General features: G+C 36.6%; 1 protein-coding gene across 1 annotated transcript in view; it reads right to left on the bottom strand.

The window, feature by feature from the left end:
* Positions 1–18192, bottom strand: part of LOC136845302 (protein toll-like) — a 67841-nt gene extending 49649 nt beyond the window's left edge. The window contains 1 exon segment of the mRNA XM_067115501.1: positions 18053–18192. The gene's annotated coding sequence lies outside the window, so the exon portion shown is untranslated.
* Between the last annotated feature and the right edge of the window lie 3152 nt (positions 18193–21344).

The raw sequence follows: 21344 nt of genomic DNA, 5'->3' as shown, positions 1-21344 counted from the left end.
GATCAGCTTAGGCGCGCGTGGGTGCAAGAAACCTGCCTTCAAACTTGGCTTCTGTAACTGTGTGCTTATCCCAATTAGGACATTCTCACTCTCTCTCTCTCTCTCTCTCTCTCTCTCTCTCTCTCTCTCTCCAAGATAATACTGGCCTCCATCTCTCAGGACAGGATGAAATCAGTGTTCCTCGTATTCTACAAAAGCATTCATTGTTACTGACACACACACACACACGCAATTAGTTCAATATATATTATATATATATATATATATATATATGTGTGTGTGTGTGTGTGTGTGTGTGTGTGTGTGTGTGTGTGACGTGGTGCGATTGGTAGCAACCTCGACTTTCAAGCAAGAGACCAAAATTCGACTTTTGGACATGGACCGGGGGATGAACAAGCCCCGTTAAAAACTCATAGAGCCTGTGCTCAAATCAGCAATAAATTAGGTTTCTAGTAGTTAGAAGTCTGTGGTAGGCGCAACCAGGGTTAAAATAACAACGCCTTGTGATATTCTGAGAAGAAAAACATCATACACCTTTCTTCTCCCTTTCCATCTCCTACAATAAGGGTGATACAGGTATTCAACAAGTACTGTAAGTATTTTTCTACGCATCCCACGTCATAAGCCTATGCTGATTACATACATAAATATTACTCATCGCGAAAGGACCAAAATGGACAATAATATAAAAGTGCAAATACAACACGAGACGAAATATAATTTTTTATGGTAAAACTCTTGAAATACTGTGAATATATGGAAATTAAAAAAAACTACACTATTAAGATAAATAGTGTGTGTGTGTGTGTGTGTAAGAAAGAAGGAGAGAGAGAGAGAGAGAGAGAGAGAGAGAGAGAGAGAGAGAGAGAGAGAGTCAGGCTTGCGAAGGAACACATCGCATATCACACTAACAGCTAATTGCACTATATAGGGGTCGCTCTACCCAACCGCGACACAACCTACACAAACAAGAGTAGATTTCTCTCTTTCTCTCTCTTTATGCGTCCGCTTCATCCACTAAACAAATATACAATCGATGTACCGCTCTCTTCTCTTCCTAAAATCTACGCAACTTGAGAAGACCTCTCTCTCTCTCTCTCTCTCTCTCTCTCCCTCTCTCTCTCCTCTCCTCCCTCTCTCCTCCGTAAAACCCTGCTTCTCGAAATAAAAGGACTGGAAGACAAGACATCAACACAAAAAGCTTCGAGCCAACCCGCCAATTAATCACAAAAGAGTCTAAAGGGCAAGAATGCGATGCTCATAAACCACGGAGGTCAACAACTGTGACCTCTGGCTTCCCATCTCTCCCAGGACCATCTATCCGAGTGAGATCAGCAGCCCCCGCCCCCTCCAAAATACGGTCCAAGTCCTTATCCCTTCGGCGCAGTACTTCCTTGGTGGGCGATCCATGCAAACAGAGAATGTTGCAGATGACGTCGTTAAAAGTACCAGAAAATATTATTATCATAAGACTAGGACACATTCTGCATTGAGAGAGAGAGAGAGAGAGAGAGAGAGAGAGAGAGAGAGAGAGAGAGAGAGAGAGAGAGGGTACCAGAAGTTTTAGCCTAATCAAAAAAACTAGAACACAGTCAGCTATTCATATGAGAGAGAGAGAGAGAGAGAGAGAGAGAAAAGTTTACACTACAGAGGAAGAGACAAATTATTTAGATTTATGGTTACGCTACAGAGAGGTAAGTCCTGAAAGACACCTTTAGATGAAATGACATGAGAGAGAGAGAGAGAGAGAGAGAGAGAGAGAGATCAGAGGAGAGGAAGGAGAGAGAGACTGGTCAAACACAGTATGAGACGCTCAGAGGCATATATATAATGAATATTAATGCCAAATAAATATCTTCTCTAGACAAAAATCATACAGCATCACTCCTGCAAAATGCAGTCTAATATGTATAACTATTATATTTCTGAACAGGGTCAAGTACAGTGTGTCTATATAAGTAAACATGAGGTCACACAACCCAATTCGAAATTAGGTAATCGACAGATTTGATACCTTCAATAATATGCTATGAGCATGACTTCCTTTTTGTTTGACACTGCTTCATCAAGAGTAACAGAACCACCTTGAAAATCCACTAACAAAGAGTCTGTTGTAATGAAAACACATTAGTAGTAAAGGTCAGTTATAATGATAGTACAAAATTAAATAAAACGACCCTGAATCGCATTCTCATGCAAGGGTGGTAACATGACTGGCCAGTAACGCCGCCACACAAAACAAATATAAAACAATAACAATAAACAGCAAGCCCGACAACAGAGCTTCGTCCAAACAACCCTAAACACGAACATTGTGGGCTGCAAGTCTGCTTTTATCTGCACTGATAATGTGCACTTGAACCGGGCCCAACAAACAACAACGACAATTTCTTCGGTCGACCCTGACCTTATGTTGTTGCTTCCCTGCCATTCGTTAATTTACGAGTGCCTCTCTCTCTCTCTCTCTCTCTCTACTTTCAATAGAGATTACGAGGATGAAGTCAGCCACAGCGATGATGTCAACCGCTATCTTAATACACTCTGTGATTGTCAGTTTCTGCACTTGAAATTCTATTAATATTTGCACGCTTGAAATTTGATTACTGTTTTCCCTTTAGGACAAATTATGCTTAAGACCCTGAGAATATAAGCTCTGAGAACGACCTCGTTGTAGGTAAGGAAGGACCTGGTATATTAACAAACCCTGGGTTAATGTACGACAGTCGCATAATGAGCAAAATTAACTCTGCTATTTTATCCAGGCCTACATCACTTGACAGGGGAAACAACTCCTTCTCTCCCTACGTAATCCAGTTTCCCACCAGTGCTGCCATTCCCATCACAGCTAACAATTCCCATCTATATAACCCGCTGGGAACCGGGCCGTAGACCATTGTCAGTCACACAAGTGATTACAAGTCGAATTTGCACTCTCTGCCACAGGGAATAGTTATTATGCATTTTTTCTAGAGATGCAATAATCAAACAGTGTCACTTAGAGCATCCTAAAGGAAGTGGTGCTTATAAGCATGAGAGGAAAAAGGCAATTGTGCATCTCGAACTAGAAAGCTTGGTATTTCCGTTTGCTCTTTACTCTATGACTGATGTTGATACGGAAGTCAATCAACGCACAAAGGTATAAATTATCTACATGGTGTATAAACACACACACACACACACACACACACACACACACACACATATATATATATATATATTTATATATATATATATGCATATGTATTTATGTATATATATATGTCCATATATGTGTGTATATATATATATATATATATATATGTGTGAAGTTTCTTGCTGCTTCACTCACTGATTATTGTAACGGCCTTCTCACGCGCACGCGCGCTCACACACAAAAAGGAAAGGATTAAAAAAAAACGAACTATTACTGTAACTTGACACTGCTTCGAAATAAAATAACTCCTCAGAAAATTTCAGTAAGAGGACCAACACACAACAGTTACTTCCGCTATCTTATCCTTGAGCGCCCCTTCTTCTCTGGGGTAACTGGGCGATCGAATGAAAGTCCGAATGAATTTCGAAAAGAGAGTTCAAATTAAAGTCCGAAAGCAAGTTGGGATGAGGGTCCGAATAAAAGTCTTCGTGAGAGTGCAAATGAAAAGTCCGAGTAAAATTTCGGATAGAAGAGCGAATGAAAGCCCTTATGAAAGTGCAAGTGAAAGTTCCAATGAAAGTCCGGATGAAAGTCAGGCAACCATAGAATTATAAGTCTCGGGAGCCCATACCCATCTTATCCATTTACTATGAATATTGACAAAATAATTTCACGAAAAAAGCAATCTAATTACACTACGTGTCTTTTCTACGCAAAGGTACTTCACTGCACACGAACGTCTGGTCGTTAATCCATAGGAAAGCGGCAATTACCTAATTACGACGCAGATAGCAGCGCATGCGCAATATCCTCCGTGCCCTTTTCTCTCTCGTCGCCTCCTTGTCCCAGTTACCAACACGGAAGGGCTTGAGGGTAGAATGAAGTCGATGCCCGGGTAAATAGTGAGAGTTGTTGGCAACAAAATATGCGCGTGCTTACAATAAGCTTTAATTACATGGCCATTTTAATTTTAGGAACACTTCACGAAAGCTTACTCTTCTGTGAATCCTCGCCGAATTGTAATGACTTATAATAACATCTTCCAATTTCTTCCTCTGATCCATTCCTACACACGCACACACACACACACACAAATTCTAAACTTTTTTGTGGAACTCAAAACGCCAGTCCTTAATCGTATTAAATTTTGAATAACAAACCAACATCTAATGATACAAAGACATAGGAAAAGTTTTTACTGTAAATCCAGGTAATAATTTTAATAAAACAAAGCAAACCAGAAACAAACAAATAAATAAATAAATAAATACATATATATATATATATATATGTACACACACACACACACACACATATATATATATATATATATATATATATATATATATATATATATATATATATATAGCCTATATACTGGTCTAATATCTCTGCCCCTAAAACATTAGAACTCGGCCTTGTTAAATATTATTAATTTTTCCCAATGTAGACTCCAATATCTATCTTTTTGCTTTTAACCAATTGATATTCAGTGTTTCTGTACACAGATTTCTTAAAAAAGAGATTCAGTATAAGAGTCTGATATTCATAAAGAGAGCGACTATAACACTAATAAAAAAATATTCTTTGTATACTTTTTTTTATGGAGATTTCATTGTTTATCTATTTTCATACCAACTTCTCACCATTGATTTTTACCATTTCTGTATACTGAACTGTCTCTTGAAAGGAGACTCCAGTAAAAGTCTGATATCCGTAAAGTCACAATAACAGTAAGGAAAAGATAAATCGAGGGAGAGCCTATCATTAGATGACAAGAAGTTTTATAACGCCGCGGTCGAGGGGACGAAAAAAAAAAATTGCTGGCAAACATTATAAAACGGAACTGTACTTTTTGGAAAAATGGAAAAAATTTTTAAAAATGGGAAAAAGTGAAGAACAAATTAAAATGAACAACAACAGTAGGAGAACTGTATTAACTTTCTAACAGAGGACGCACATTGAGTTTAAATTTCGCACTTCAGTGAGCTCTGGTTTATTAGGTATTCGGAGGATGCTGTATATTATATGTGACTGATAACAAATTAGCTTGCAGGATGTAACATAAAACAAAAACCACAGTCTGAAAAGCGGAGGGGAAAGGGCTGGGGGAGGAACAGCAGTAAATGGAGTAAAACGATAAAACAAATAAAAATAAAAAAAAACAATGGAAGAACAACCTAAACGCTTCGTTGTAATCACAAAGCCTTTCTCTACTGCATCCTTTACCGGAAGGGGAATGACCTTTGTTACGAATGCAAGCGTTGTTACGATTTTTTTAAAATGCAGCGGTAGACAGAAGGGGCAACTAATGCTCCTTCTCTACCAAAGGCTTGAAAGGAATACACGCATACTAAAAAAAAAAATTGGTTTTGGGGGGAGGAGGAGGAAAGGTTGGGAGGAAGGGGAATGGGACTTGACCCCAAAAGTAAGTGGGAAGTCCCTGCCGGAACTAGTCAGACAACTGTGAATGTTAATTCATAATTCTAAAACATCACTTCGTGAAGTGAGAAATTAGACTTATGCGAACTACTCCAGTAGCATTACAATGTGACCCCAATCATATCGGTCCAAAGCCCGGATAAAAGAGGAGGGCTGGGCATAAATAGGAAACTGTTTCACCAAGTTAGCTTAGGCTTATTCGTCTTCGGTAATATACGATGCAGTAGTAACATTGAGAAAAAAAAAAAAGTGTATGAAAAACAAGACACATTACTAAAACTTACACCAAACTCCGGCAGATGGATATTAGCGTCCCTGGGTCACAATGAATCCTAAATCAACGCAGCAAAGTTGTTATGCAATGAAAACTAATTCATTTTCCTATATTTATTTTTGCAATAGGACGAGAAGTTCCGCAAAGTCAAGCTAATATTCAAAAGTCTAATTCTCAAATCGTGGTACTAAATTTGTCTCCATCTCATTCGAGAAAAAACCTTAATTATGAAAGAAAGGAAAAAACTGCAAATACCTCATTTAAATATACGGATTTGGTATGTTTGCTCTTTGTAAACATAAGGAATAAATGCATTTTATAGATACGCAAGCCCAAGAAGGAATAAATTTGACTAAAACTTCCTCATCACATTTATAGAACCATAGAATTAAGAAGAGTAACATAATACAGCACAAATATAATGAAACCTCTTGGCAATCCTATAAACCACAGTAACAATTTCATGTATAATTACGCTAAGAAAAATACAATTCACCATGTTATAAGGCTAAGAAAAGCATAATTCAACGTAATATAGCCAAGAAAGAACAACTTCGCTTATTATAAGATTAAGAAAAGTACAATTCACCGTATTCTGAACGAAGGAAAGTACAGATCAAAGTATTACAGTATAATACTAAGAAAAACACAATTCAACCCAAAATGAAGAATACCCAACTCGACACAAACAGAATCAGGAGAAATAAACAAAAGTAGGGGAGAGCCCTACCCATCTCCGATAGTACCAGCCCAACTATCTACTGTCTTCGGATTTCCCAGTTCAAATATTTCTCCAGATCTGAAGGTGATCCAGAAACTGGTTGGTCTATCATCCACCCTCCCTTTTTCCTGTTCCTCCGTCTCCCTGAACACTTTCTGTCTCCATGAAGTGCTCGCAGGCACAACTTGCCTAACTTCCTTGGGGAAAACAGTTGCAGAACGAGTGTGGTATGCTGGGAAACGTTTTGCAAAAGGGAGGAGAGAGAGAGAGAGAGAGAGAGAGAGAGAGAGGTGTGTGTGTGTGTGTGTGTGTGTGTGTGCTCCAAGTGTGCAGTTTCAATAAGGTGTATTCGGGGTTTACCGCGAACAGTATGGTAAGAACAGTTATATATGACAAATATCAGTAGGCCTAAGTGCTGAGAACACTGAATCAGCAAGTTACAAAAACAAAAAGAGAGAAAAGTTCGATTATGAATAAAAAAAAAACGTATATAACTGACTCACAATACAGTATGCGACTTTTTGCTTCACACGTAGCCGTTACCATAAAATCAGAGAGCGTGGAAAAAAATCAGTGGGGACTGAGCACTGGACGTTGCTAGCAGGAAGCAATGTCACATACGACTAGTTTGGCTTAGGAATTGGTGGGATTTACTAATGAGTTACAATGGATCCGATTATTATTAAAATATATATATGGCAAGTCAAATTTCAGTATTTTACTAGGAAACTCGTATTATTATTATGAATAATTATCCAACCAACTTTTTCATGAACAGCAGTTGCACAATAACTCATCAGCTGTACATCGTGGTTGAGCTTGTTTAAATAATTATTTTGACTTGATATGAGTGGTTCCATGACAAAGATTAACGAAAATGTTTCATTTGTGGGCAAGTGGGCTCTTACCGGTCACTACTTGAGACTTTGCAGTTAGGCCTGTCCTGTGATAGCTAATTCATATACTTTAACATTTTCGTTATAGCCAAAGTTCTATATATAAAAACCTGAAAGCAATCGACTTTCCAGTGGATTTCCGACAATTTTTAAGTTTCTCTTTCTCTAGTGCTGTAAATTCTGTACATTTGCTGGTGACCAGACAACTTCTCCCCCTCCACCATCCTTCCATGCGCTGTTACCTTATCTTACTGTCTCATCAATGTAACTTTTCAATCGATAACTTTTCATAAGCCTCCAGCAGCTTATTAAACAACCTCGACAATAATTCTGTAACTTGTAACTAGTAGGCAAGAAAACAACCTACTCTCCGGTGTTAGCAAATACCGGTGTTAGGTATAATTCTCAGAGTAATAGCCTATACTCTTAGTTTATTCTGCATAATTAAACGGGTGAAAACTGCGAATTTCATTGTGAACCAAATATTCTTTTTATGCTTATGTGCAGAAACACATTTATGTGTGAGAGAGAGAGAGAGAGAGAGAGAGAGAGAGAGAGAGAGAGAGAATATCCTTTTCATGTCTAACAAATATACGCAGAAACAATTGTGTGTGTGTGTGTGTGAGAGAGAGAGAGAGAGAGAGAGAGAGAGAGAGAGAGAGAGAGAGAGAGAGAGAGAGAGAGAGCAAATATCCTTTTTATGTTTAATTACACGCAGAAACACAGAGCAAAAATACAAATATCTTTTTTAATGTTTAATTCTATGAAAAACGCAATTATGAGAGAGAGAGAGAGAGAGAGAGAGAGAGAGAGAGAGAGAGAGCAAATATCCTTTCTACGTTTAATTGCATGCAGAACCACAATATATATATATATATATATATATATATATATATATGTATATATATATATATATATATATATATATATATATATATATATATATATATAGATATATGAGAGAGAGAGAGAGAGAGAGAGAGAGAGAGAGAGAGAGAGAGAGAGAGAGAGAGAGAGAGCTCCCTAACATTGGAAACAACAGCCACGATACACTGCAGAGCGCAATTACTGCTGCAACAGCAGCAGCAGTACTTTAGTATCGCTCGTTGCATGCATATTATGCCCAAAAGGGATTTCGTAACTGCCTTTCCAATTATCGCGCTGGACAATATACGATGGGAAAACTATCGCCCTGAACGCGCCCGGGGTCTGTTACGCCCTAATGAAATTAGAAGATTTTACTTCAATTAGCGTTTTCGTTTGGGGAATGGTTTAATGTGGAATAACGATGTCAAAATCTTGTTTTTTTTTTTTATTGATTTTTGTTGAATGGCCGAGAAAGCTCGTCTGCAGAAACTATGCTAGATGGACGATTCAGGAAATACAGAGGAAGTCAAGAATTCCACATCTGGAAATGGAATGAAATGGAATGAAATGTAACGTCAAATTAAGGCCAAATCCAAGCGCTGGGACCTATGAGGTCATTCAGCGATGACTGGGAAATTGAGAATAAAAAGGTTGTAAAATTGTGTAACTGGAGAAAACCTCGCAGTTGCACTGTAAAACAATTGTCAGGAGAGGGTGGCAAGTAAGATGAAAGAAAGAGAATATGAACAGAGGCCCAGTAAAAGGAATGGGAGGAGGTGGAGCTAGGAGCCGAAAGGACGCTGCAAAGAACCTCGAGTGTAGAAACAATGAGATAGGGTCGGAAATCCTATTTGCCATAAGATGAAATTGGTATTCCATGATTATAACATAGTGTTAACGTATGCTATTTTAAGTGAAATTCAGTCAGGATTAAATAAAAATTCATTTAAAACCCAGACAATTATCCTCAACATCGACAACATGGCAACAGCGCAATTCTACCAACAAAATGAGTCGAATTACACAAACGCATCTCACACACTTTATGCAAAAATCTACATTGTCTCGTTGTATTTGCATGAGTACAAAAACATTGTATTCAATTATCCCGCTTCCCCTTCTACTTCAAAATTTTCCCCTCTACACAAGAGGATACTAGAGCGACTGCTGCAAAAGGAATGAACGTCGTATGTTTGCATATCCACTGCAACGCTGCAATATACAAATAATTGTAACAGGGAACCTTTAACCATCAACTTATCTGTCATTAATTTGACATATACGAATATTGCATCGTTGACGTTATAGGTCGTTAATGAATGTTGCAAAGATAACAAATTTCAGGATTCCTACACTGTTATAACTTTCTAAATGGATCGTGCAACAAGACGAATTAGGTAGAAACATCCAACCACGCTCTTTACCTGACTTCCACTAATTTAACGAAGCTCTTTTACTATATTGGAAATCGGTTATTTCATTTTGCGATATATTCATCGCCTTAAAGTTGAACGTCAGTTCACGCGTTATTGTCTAAAACGTTTCAGTAAATGCACAGAGCGATTAATATGTACATTGAGAAGAAAACCATTGCAAATTATACCAGTACATGAACAATAACTATTTCACTGGGTTTCACAAAAAAAAAAAAAAGTTTCGATATTTACCGTGACTGAGCAATAAGCTGTATCCTGGAGAGAAAATGTTTCAAAAATTAGAATATGCTCATCGGGAGTAAAAACGTTCTCGTAAATGTAAAAGAGAACAATAAATAGAGATATTGAGAAGAAATACACTGCAAAACACAGAGAGAAATTTACACTAAAACGTCAAAGTAATATATCATTAAATAGGTATACAGGGAAGGAAGCTATTCTATATCCTATGAGCAATAAGTGTCAAGGGCAGAGAAAGAGTTATTGCAATAAAGGAATAACAGATATAATTACGTTTTCTGAACACATGTACAGTACTGCAGGATATCCGGTACTCTAGTTGTTTTGTAACCTCTCCCTACAGCGACCACTCGCCGTCTTGCAAGCATAAACTACCATGTACCGGTAACTGACCTTTTCGAGTTATCAGTGTCAAGTACACATGTATCAAAACCGACATTTAAGTCCTGCAGCGTTCATGCAAGATATCGTTTGATGCTGTGCCACAGGGATTGAGAGAACATCCCAACTTGTTGTGAGAAGAGAGAGAGAGAGAGAGAGAGAGAGAGAGAGAGAGAGAGAGAGAGAGAGAGAGAGAGCATTCCAAACTGCTGTTTCAAAAGAGAGAGGGCATTCAGGCTGATGCAAAAAGAGAGAGAGAGAGAGAGAGAGAGAGAGAGAGAGAGAGATTCCAAACTGCTTCCAGGCTGATGTGCTTGAGAGAGAGAGAGAGAGAGAGAGAGAGAGAGAGAGAGAGAGAGAGAGAGAGAGAGAGAGAGAGAGAGAGAGCATTCCAAACTGCTGTGTTTCAAAAGAGAAAGAGGGCATTCCAGGCTGATGCGCTTCTGAGAGAGAGAGAGAGAGAGAGAGAGAGAGAGAGAGAGAGAGAGAGAGAGAGAGAGAGAGAGAGAGAGCATTCCAAACTGCTGTTTCAAAAAGAGAAAGAGGGCGTTCCAGGCTGATGTGCTTCAGAGAGAGAGAGAGAGAGAGAGAGAGAGAGAGAGAGAGAGAGAGAGAGAGAGAGAGAGAGAGGAGAGAGAGAGAGAGAGCATTCCAAACTGCTGTGTTTCAAAAAGAGAAAGAGGGCATTGGCTGATGTGCCCTAAGAGAGAGAGAGAGAGAGAGAGAGAGAGAGAGAGAGAGAGAGAGAGAGAGAGAGAGAGAGATTTACTAATGTGCCCTAAGCTTTCCCATCTTTATTAATTACCAATGACCATGATTGAAGCCAATTACAGACTGGCTTCGTTAGAGAAACTCGTTAATTGTAAACACACAAACTTGCTCAGTTTTATTCATGGCGTCTTACTTCACTCATCTGCTTAGTTCTACAGCAGTAACATTTCCGAAAGGCTTAGTTTCGACAGACGGAAATCTTTTAACAGATCATGAAAACCTTCGGAATGAAAATAATGACTAAAGAGGACAGGTTTATTGGTGTTACATAAAAAAATAATCCTTTTAAAATTTTCTTTTCTTGCTTTATGTTTGTTCTGATCAGTGTGGTCTTCAACACTGTTGGGAAATGATTATAACTAGACCAGCGCTTGAAGGTTTTACATGCAAACACACTTGCTCTAAATTTTCCCTAGAGAAAGAACCAAATTTTAAAAGTGTAAGTCTTCAGTTATTATTATTATTATTATTATTATTATTATTATTATTATTATTATTATTATTATTATTATTATTATTATTATATGTCACTCACTGTGAATAATCTAAAAGTCAGCTGGAATACGAACATTTACATAACTCGATTCCCAGATATGAAAACGAGAGAAAGGCAACAGAATAACAAAGATATAAAAGTAAATAAATAAAGTGATAAAAAATATGGCACTGGTGCATAACGTTGGGAAATGCTGTTACAACCTCTCCTACACATAAAGTACTGTACTTTTAATGTGGCACAAAAAACAAATATAAATAAAGCCATTCGGCACTGTCGCCCTCCATCAAACACCCTTCCACTTACTGGAACAAATAATCAAAACATCGAGAGAGAGAGAGAGAGAGAGAGAGAGAGAGAGAGAGAGAGAGAGAGAGAGAGAGAGAGATAACATCAGACTAACATCATACTAAAACATAGGGTGGCTTTCTCTCTCTCTCTCTCTCTCTCTCTCTCTCTCTCTCTCTGTGAAACACAACACAGCAGTCTGGGATGTTCTCTCTCTCTCTCTCTCTCTCTGAAATAGCAGTCAGGAATGCTCTCTCTCTCTCTCTCTCTCTCTCTCTCTCTCTCCTTACACCAGAGAAGTCAGCCTCACACCATAAATCACACTGGTTACTAGGGGGCAAAAGTTAACAAAATGAAGGAAAAAAAACTTCATTAAGACCTCCTATCATGAAGGACTGCATTGAACGAAATCTTGATTTACGAAGCAACATTAAATCCAAAGGCTTCTTTCATGCGAAGCTCAGGATCGAGTTTGTGTCGTGTTTTTTTTTTTTTTTTTGGGAAGGACAGGATTCTCTTTTAGTCATTTTTATCATCTAATGGTACTTTTAAGATTGCGATTTTTGCCGTGTTTCTTGTATAACGCAAGGTTCAGGACTACGTTCTGGTAATGTTTCTTAATCAACTGGACGTTGTGGGTTAGGTTTTTGTCACGTTTCTCATTTAATCTTAGGGTCAGAAATGCGTCTTTGTCATGTTTCCTATTTAATAGGAATGTGAGGCTCACTACTTCGTTAAGGTAATTTTTTTCAGTTAATGTGAGGTTCTAGACTGAACGGTTGTCATCCTTCGTATTTTATGACATGCTCAGAACTACTGTATTATGACATGCTTTATGACTGTATTTTTTCAGGTTTTCTTTTCATATGGAAGTTCAACATTATATTGTTGTCATGTCTTGTATTTTACAAGAAGTTCAAGATCACGATCACGTTCTGTCATATATCTTATTTAACATAAATATCAGGATAACGTTTTCATCTCCTTTCAAGTGCCAGGGATCTGTAGTCTACATAAAATAACTAATTAGCAGCTTCTCCCACCAAACACCCGAAGCCTTAAAAAAAAAAAGAATGGGATGAGAGGCCTACAACTAAAATCCATTAAAAAAACATGGTCGTTATATTTAGAACCCTTCACCCTTCCTTATATGAGGAATGGTTTCTCTCGTTCAACACGAACTCCCCTCTTAAATACACACAAACCCCTAAATTTGCACAAATATAGATATAAATATGTTTATAAATCCTTTCCTTCATGAAATATTCTCCAGCTTATAACAAACAATCATAGCAACTTTCAAAATCACCGCTTACTTAAAAATATATAGGCATATGCAAAACCTTCAGCCATTTCTACTACGAGAGTCTCTCTCTCTCTCTCTCTCTCTCTCTCTCTCTCTCTCTCTCTCTCTCTCTCTCTCTCTCTGTGGGTCTATGTGAGCTCTCAGCCTCAAACCATAAATCACACAGTTATATACAGAGGAGGTGGAGGCGCTAAGAAGAAGAAACGGTGGGAGGACGAAAACCTTAGGCCTACTGTCAAGACGGTCGAGTTATTAACCAACTGTACAGGTATATTTGAGCATATGAAGAAAATGACAGATAGAGTCTACAGGGCGAAGAAACTGAGTCTGTCAATAAATGAAACGTAAAGACTTGTTAAGAAAGATAAATTAAGTTATGACGGGGAAGACAGGCACAAATATGTTAAGGATGAGTCCTGTTGAGACAGGCAATCATTCAAATCCTAAAACAATAATCGAGGGTCAATACATACATAGATACACACACACACACACACATATATATATATATATATATATATGAAAATATAAATATATATCAGCCTAATATTTTTTTATGAAAATTTAAGATCTCTTGATAAGTACACACACACACACACACACACACACACATATATATATATATATATATATATATATATATATATATATATATATATATATATATATATGCACTAATAACCAGGCTTATATATATTATATATATATTATATATATATATATATATATATTATATATATATATATTATATATATATATATTATATATATTATATATTGGCACACCCCTCAATTTTTCGTTTTTTCGTCCCAAAGTCGGTTTCACAACATAAACTTTGCGTGGAATGGCGCGAAACCTTGTTTGCACACTGTAAACGCGTCCTTATGCCATTTATAAATATTTTTTTGTAATACTGATATTATTTTTTGCTTGTATACTTTTATTACTGTTACATTGTTGCAAGACTGGACTGCTGCTGCATACTTGTACCAAAAGACAATTTTTAACTTACGTGTGACTGGTAGTGTTGAGTTATCTCTAACTTGGAATTATTATTAGTGATACCTGCTAGCTACTAGTAACAAAAAACAATACTAACAAAGACTTACTGTTAGTATTAAGGAAAATTGTTGCACTTACCTGATACTCATTCATTATGACTTTGTTTTGTTGTTTTAACGACTTGGACTCGTTTTTTGCTATTAATGCCTACTAGTAGGAACAAGTAGCAAGTAGCAGTCATACACAAACACCCAAACTGAGCATGTATTATTATACTATGTTGTTTTTTGTACTTGTACAAATTGTTTTAATTGAATTTTTTTGAATAACAACCTTCTGCCGATTTTCATACTACTTGCTACTAGTAGGCAGTAGGGAAATTCTACCACATTAACTCTCTGGGAAGGGAAATGCGTCTAAAACGTTATAACATTACATTTTTGAGTTTGGGGGCTTCTTTTTATGCACAAATTCACAAAAGCAAATTAATATCTGAATTTGCTACTTGTTGGTGTCACTTAAGACACTTCTAGTAGCTAATGAACATTCCAAAAATTGTATCTGGGCTACTTAAACCAATTTACTATTACCAACCAAGAAATTCTCAATCGGAAAGTTACCTGTCGAGTATAGAAGTGGTGAAAAACCATGTTCAAAATGTTTCAAATGCTTAAAAATGCCATAGCACATTCACTTATTGCTACTTTCTAGCTTCTAGTAGCCAAAGTTGTAATGTCTAATTTTTTTTACTACTCTAGCGTTCAAGTACAGTAACTTTGCAACAATTTTCATATAAACATTTTTTTTCTGAGAAACATACAATAATGTTGCTATGGCATCTCTAAGTTTTAAAACTTTGAACACGATTTTCTCGCTTTTTTAAAATGTGGCCAAACCTGGTTATTCCAGTGGATGCCTCATATATATATATATATATATATATATATATATATATATATATATATATATATATATATATATATATGGAATAGGTAGAACTAGTACTTGAGGAAACATTCTTTATTGGACTAGTTTCGAGGTTCTAACATAACCCGTCATCAGGCATCTAAAAATGACAAATAAATACAATGAAAAAAAAAAACTAATATAAAATATAATTAAACACATCAGAACTGACTACCAAGTTTTAAAATTGAACAGTACCGTTTAACCTATAAAAGCAAGAGTCAAGAGAGGAATAAAAGGCAAATACACAGATAGTTTCAGAAGACCGACGGAATTAAAAATAAAGCAACTCAGCTGACCGTTCATTATTACAGAGTGATGGTTTTTCTCTGATGGAATATAACGTTTCAATTGTGGTTAGCTCAACATCACTAGACCGACTGGCTAATATAGAAAAAGAATCTATACTCAGGGGATGGTCATGCTGATGGGAATGGTCACGAATAGCACTCAATGCTTGTTTGTTATGTGGTCTGTTTGTTCTAATTGATCGGCCTAGGTGTTCAAAGGCACGGACCCAAAACTGGAGCTTTGCCCAAAGACCTACAGCCATCTGTAGTTAATATGTATACATGTAGCTGCTGTAATGCAACTGATATTGGTAAATCAATGCGGCAGTTTCGGGTCCGTGCCTTTGAACACATAGGCCGATCAATTAGAACAAACAGACCACTTAACAAACAAAACATTTAGTGCCATTCGTGAGCATTCCCATCAGGATGACCATCCTCTGAGTATAGATTCGTTTTCTATATTAGCCAGTCGGTCTAGTGATGTGGAGCTAACCACAATTGAAACGTTATATTCCATCAGAGAAAAATCATCACTGTAATAATGAAAGGTCAGTTAAGTTACCCAGTTTTTTCATTCTGTGTCTATCTTCTGTAACTATCTTTGTATTTGTCCTTTATTCCTCTCTCTTGACTCTTGCTTTTTATAGGTTAAACGGTATTGTTCAATTTTAATTCTTGGTAATTAGTTCTGATGTGTTTAATTTTATTTTATTTTAGTGCGTGTTTTTTTTCTTTCATTGTATTTATTTGTTATTGTTAGACGCCTGGTGAAGGGGTATGTTACAACCTCGAAACTAGTCGCAATAAAGAATGTTTCCTCAAATACTGTACTGCCTTAGTTCAGGTGATTTTCACAAAGACGTTACAGAATTCGAACTATTACCATAACCAATGACTCGAACAGAACACTAATGATGTCTAAGGTAGGGTAACATTCATCTATCAATGTTCTGTTCTCAGATGACTTTAGGGTGGGTGGTTCTATGGAGTATATATTTAGGGCCAAAGCCCTGGCACTAGGGCCAAGAAGGAGTTTCAGCGCCAAAATGAAAACTTAAGACTTGACTGAGCGACCAGGTTGTGTAAAAATATTTTCATCTAAAGATGCTTCTAGGAATAAAAGTTTGGTGAACCATTAACAATTAAAAGTGGTATGAATCATTATTACAGGCACTGCTCATTTTGCAAAAAAGTGGTTTCGGACTCTATTGCATTATTATTATTATTATTATTATTATTATTATTATTATTATTATTATTATTATTATATACAATGGAAAAACTTAACTTCTATTCATATTCCCATGGTCACACCTCTGTTAAGAAATCGTTTTTATAGATCTAGATCTAAATTCTAAATCATTGTGGCCCTTGAACTACAGTTCAGTAATTTAAAACACCACACAGCCTCCATTTGTTACTTACATCTAGCCAAACTTATATTCCGTCCATTTGTACAGTACTTACATCTAGCCAAACTCATATTCCGTAACAAATAAAACATTCAGACTATGAATATTCTGTGAATCTCAATATCTCCGCCCACCCGGCCCCCTTACATCGATAAGTTAATTATTTTGGTTATTTAGAGTTCCACATTTCTTCGCGCCTTACAAGGGTGGTGACCGTATGACCAATTTACTTCACTGTTCTGATACACTTTCCGGGAGGACTGGAGATGGGGGTTGGGGGGGGAAGAGACGCGAGAAAGGGCTAGATTGAAATTGCAATTGATGATCGGGGTAAGAGGCTAGGAACAATAGACACCATCCCCCCAACTTGCCACCACAATATAGCAAGGCTATTTACGTTTAAATTTCGGTAGCTACTATCATTCCTTCTGTAAGTTACGACAGGTAACATCAACACTTAACGCAAGTGATCCCACTGCAAAGAAGTCGCTGGCTTAATTGTTTTTCATATTTTCAAAATTCATTGATTCACCTGACGCGCTACCCATGAACTAATCGTTATTCTAATTAAAATTGAAATCCCTCATTTTCTCCATAGGTGCCAGTTTAGAATATTATGTATGAGCAAACTAGGCCTAGTCACGTTATTGCCTCTTGGATTGCTGTGTCAGTAAGTATACTAATCAAGAACAATAGTACTATGAAGATATAACATCCCACTTCCCAAGCGAATATAGACAAGACGAGCTATATGAGGAAAAAAAAAAACACTGTGGCAATTGCAAAGTAAGCAGTCCAGGCATACGTTTCTTAAATTCTAGGAAAACGGAGGACATTAAAAACCTGTTGGGTTAGGCCGCGTCTGGTGAAGCAATATCCTGCACCTCAGACAAATGAATGACGAAAAGACGGAAAGCAAACACCTTGCAAAAAATATCGAAAGTACAACTGAACGATGTACGTTCACTCTGACGTCACAATGCGTTACGTCACTTTCGACGTACACCTAAACACACGTTTGACCGATTCGTACGCAGTGTTTAGGAATCCTAGAGCACCCGAAAGGTGTAACAGCGGGGTTGCTAGGTTTAATCTTAGTACAGGTTTCTACTTGTTACTGTTACTTACGTTCTTCCGACTGGTGTGCGAGCTGCCATGTGTGGGTAAAACAGAATCCCCCTACGGATAAATATACTCTGCTGTAAAGGTTCGCTGGCACTCCGACTCCTACAACCAAGGCCAGCGAAAATCCTGAGCACTGTTCGGAGATTTGTCTTGCTTTTCAACAGTACAAAACTGTCTAAAATTGAATCCTGGAATCACAACACGTTCGCAAACACAAAACTCGTCAGATTAAGCCACTGTCACTAGCTGGAAGTTATAATTTCACGGGAGAGACACAAATCCTAGAACAACGTCCTATCGTCGATACACCTGTCGGACGACTCGGCCAGTTGAGCATGTCTCTCTCTTAGACAGAGAATTACCCAGACAAAATATTATGTTGCCAGTTACTATTTATAGATGAGTTATTGTTATCTATGATTACTACATATCGCAACTGAGTCTTCGGGGATTTATTAGACAGGAAAATAATAGGAGTTTGAATTAATATGGATTAAGGATTGTTTAGCTTTTTCATTTCCAGGAGGAATTAAATTTATTTCACAGATACCGCATCAAAGTTTCCAGCGTTGAATTTCAGGATCAGTTTCAGGTCTGGATGAACAGGTGCATAAAAAATCTGTCTTTGGTTCTTTGTCCATTCTTCTTTCTGATTATTTATACAGACAGCTATAATGCATGCAGACTAATTAATCCAAAACTTAGATTACGACTTGCGTAATGAATGAATAATAGTAGCCTATATAGGCTAGACCTGCCTTGTTTAAGGAGACGAATGGCCTCACTTGACTCATCATAAGTTCATGAATGATAACCAAAAGGAAACACTTTAAGTAAAGGTTATTAATACAGAGAGAGAGAGAGAGAGAGAGAGAGAGAGAGAGAGAGAGAGAGAATAAAATAGATTGCGCGTTGGTCACTGAAGCGGGTACATGTAGCTCCGCCCTCAACGGAAATGTTACCATACGAGGGTCAGTATTTTTACTTTATTACTCATATAGAGCACGTAAGTTTGCAAATAGAATATTACCAGAGAGCAAATAGCTTTTTTAATTATATTTTATATATATATATATATATATATATATATATAATTACACTTAGTCTTAGAGCTTTCGAGGTGTTGGTTTAAGTTACGTTATAATTTATTGCTTGTGCCTGATAACACGTTCACATTCTTTGCAAGTAGTTATAAAACGCGGATATCAAGAATTATGTTATTCTTATATCATCATGAAATGTATTTTAACTTCAAAGTTATGAGATTTAGATGGTTAAAATTGAGATTTGAGATATCCAAGTGATAAAACGTGCATGAGACAAGGTAAGATTACGCAAATATACTTTGCAATATATCTTAGCAATCACGTTTTAATAAGTAAACTTAAGATGTGTTGAGAGAAAATTGGCAGCTCAGTTTCTAAGTAATAAAACCAGTTGAACGTAATGACCACAGTGAAAATCACTCGCCAGCAACTCACGGACGGGGCTTTAAATCGCTTTAAGCTAGACAACAGCAAATTAACCCCGGCCACAGGCTTGCAAGACGGCCTAAGGTATCGCCGACAACTTTTCATTGCCTGAGAAAATTCAAACCAGAAACATGACTCAAAATTGCTGGGTGAGAACGTAGTCCTTCCACCCACCCACTCGCAGAAAAGGACAGAAAAACAAAGATAATTTTTCTGGCATTCTTTACTTTTGAAAAACAAAATATATATACCATTGGGATATAAATAACAATGAGCTTATACACCGTAACTAATTGCATATATTGCTTGTCCCTTCCGGGAATTCCCTCTAAAAATGGTATTTTTTTGTTGATTTCATAGAATGTGAAAAACTCTTAAATTTATTCATTAATTTGGTCTTCAAGACGCGACCTATTTATTAATATGTTCGCTAGGCGTTTGTGCAAATGCATATGTACAGACCTACTTACAGAAACCTATGTACGTATATATATATATATATATATATATATATATATATATATATATATATATATATATATATATATATATAAAATTGTATCATGGTGAGTTACTGAGATAAAGTAAGAAGATTATTGTGAGTTACACTTGTTTCAAAAATATCTTGACCATAATTATGGTAATATAAAATCAGTGATAATCTCAAAATCAATAATAATAATAATAATAATAATAATAATAATAATAATAAATGATAGTGATCATGATGATGTGACAGCGTACTGATTATGATAACAATGACAAAAACCACGCTTATAACAGTAATGATGATAATAGTAATAACAGTAACAACAACAATAATAACATTTCCTCACTACAACATTGATAAGTGGTACTTGGACGATAACGTGTTGCATATTTTGGTGTTACTTCGAAACAGAGACATTTCTTGTGATTTAAATTTTAAATAAAAAAAAAACAATCATGAGTATTGCTTTTCGATGAATGAGTTATTAGGACAGAGATTATATTTTCCTGTATCTTTTAATAATGATATCGTTTTATTCAGTACTAAATTATTATTATCATTATTATCGTAAATATAAATAAAATCCTACAACGTGCGATATTCTATAGATGAATACTGAAGAGGACATTTTCAAGTCAGGAAAATAGTTTTCAATGACCATTTTTTTGGAAATAGGTAGATATAAATGCAGCAACTGACTAAAAAAAACATGCACCAAAACATTAAATAAAACTATAAATAGAATAAGTTATTAATTTGATCAAAACTTTACTGTGTTAAACGCTGGGTCAAGCGAGAAAAATGTAAATTATCATAAACATTCAGAAAGTTGAATAGTCCTATAGCATCAGCTGAAAAGACTGCAGACTTTCACAGGACGGAGTAAAAAAAAAAAAAAACTATGACAAAGGTCAGTCCAAAGACAATGTTATTGATAAATTACAAAAGCGAATAATGACATTTTGATACTGAGCGTGAAAGGGAAAATAGTAAGCCAATAAAAGGCGATAATCATTACGTTGAAGCCGAGAATGGCACTTGAATCTGTGAATTGCCGGACCTGAAATAATTTAATAATTTTGTCTGGCAATAAAAGTCAGTCTGAGTGAGCCGTTACGGTTCGTATCACGGCGTTTCTTTGCCTCCCCCTAGAAGTTAATGTTTCCGAGTCGCTTTGTCTGTTTGTATTGATAGCCGAATTCTGTAAGAAGTGAAGTGTGGGTTTTGCGAAAATTTCACAGCCGGTGGGATTTGAGGCTGGTCAAATGTTATTACAGTTTTCAAATAGAGAGTGATGTAACTTTTGGGGGCGGTTGTCCGTCTGGGAGGTTGA

The sequence above is a fragment of the Macrobrachium rosenbergii genome, chromosome 2, assembly GCF_040412425.1.
Source record: "Macrobrachium rosenbergii isolate ZJJX-2024 chromosome 2, ASM4041242v1, whole genome shotgun sequence".
NCBI lineage: Eukaryota > Metazoa > Arthropoda > Malacostraca > Decapoda > Palaemonidae > Macrobrachium > Macrobrachium rosenbergii.
Note: the sequence above shows the minus strand (reverse complement) of the source record. Positions and strands in the feature narration are given on the sequence as shown.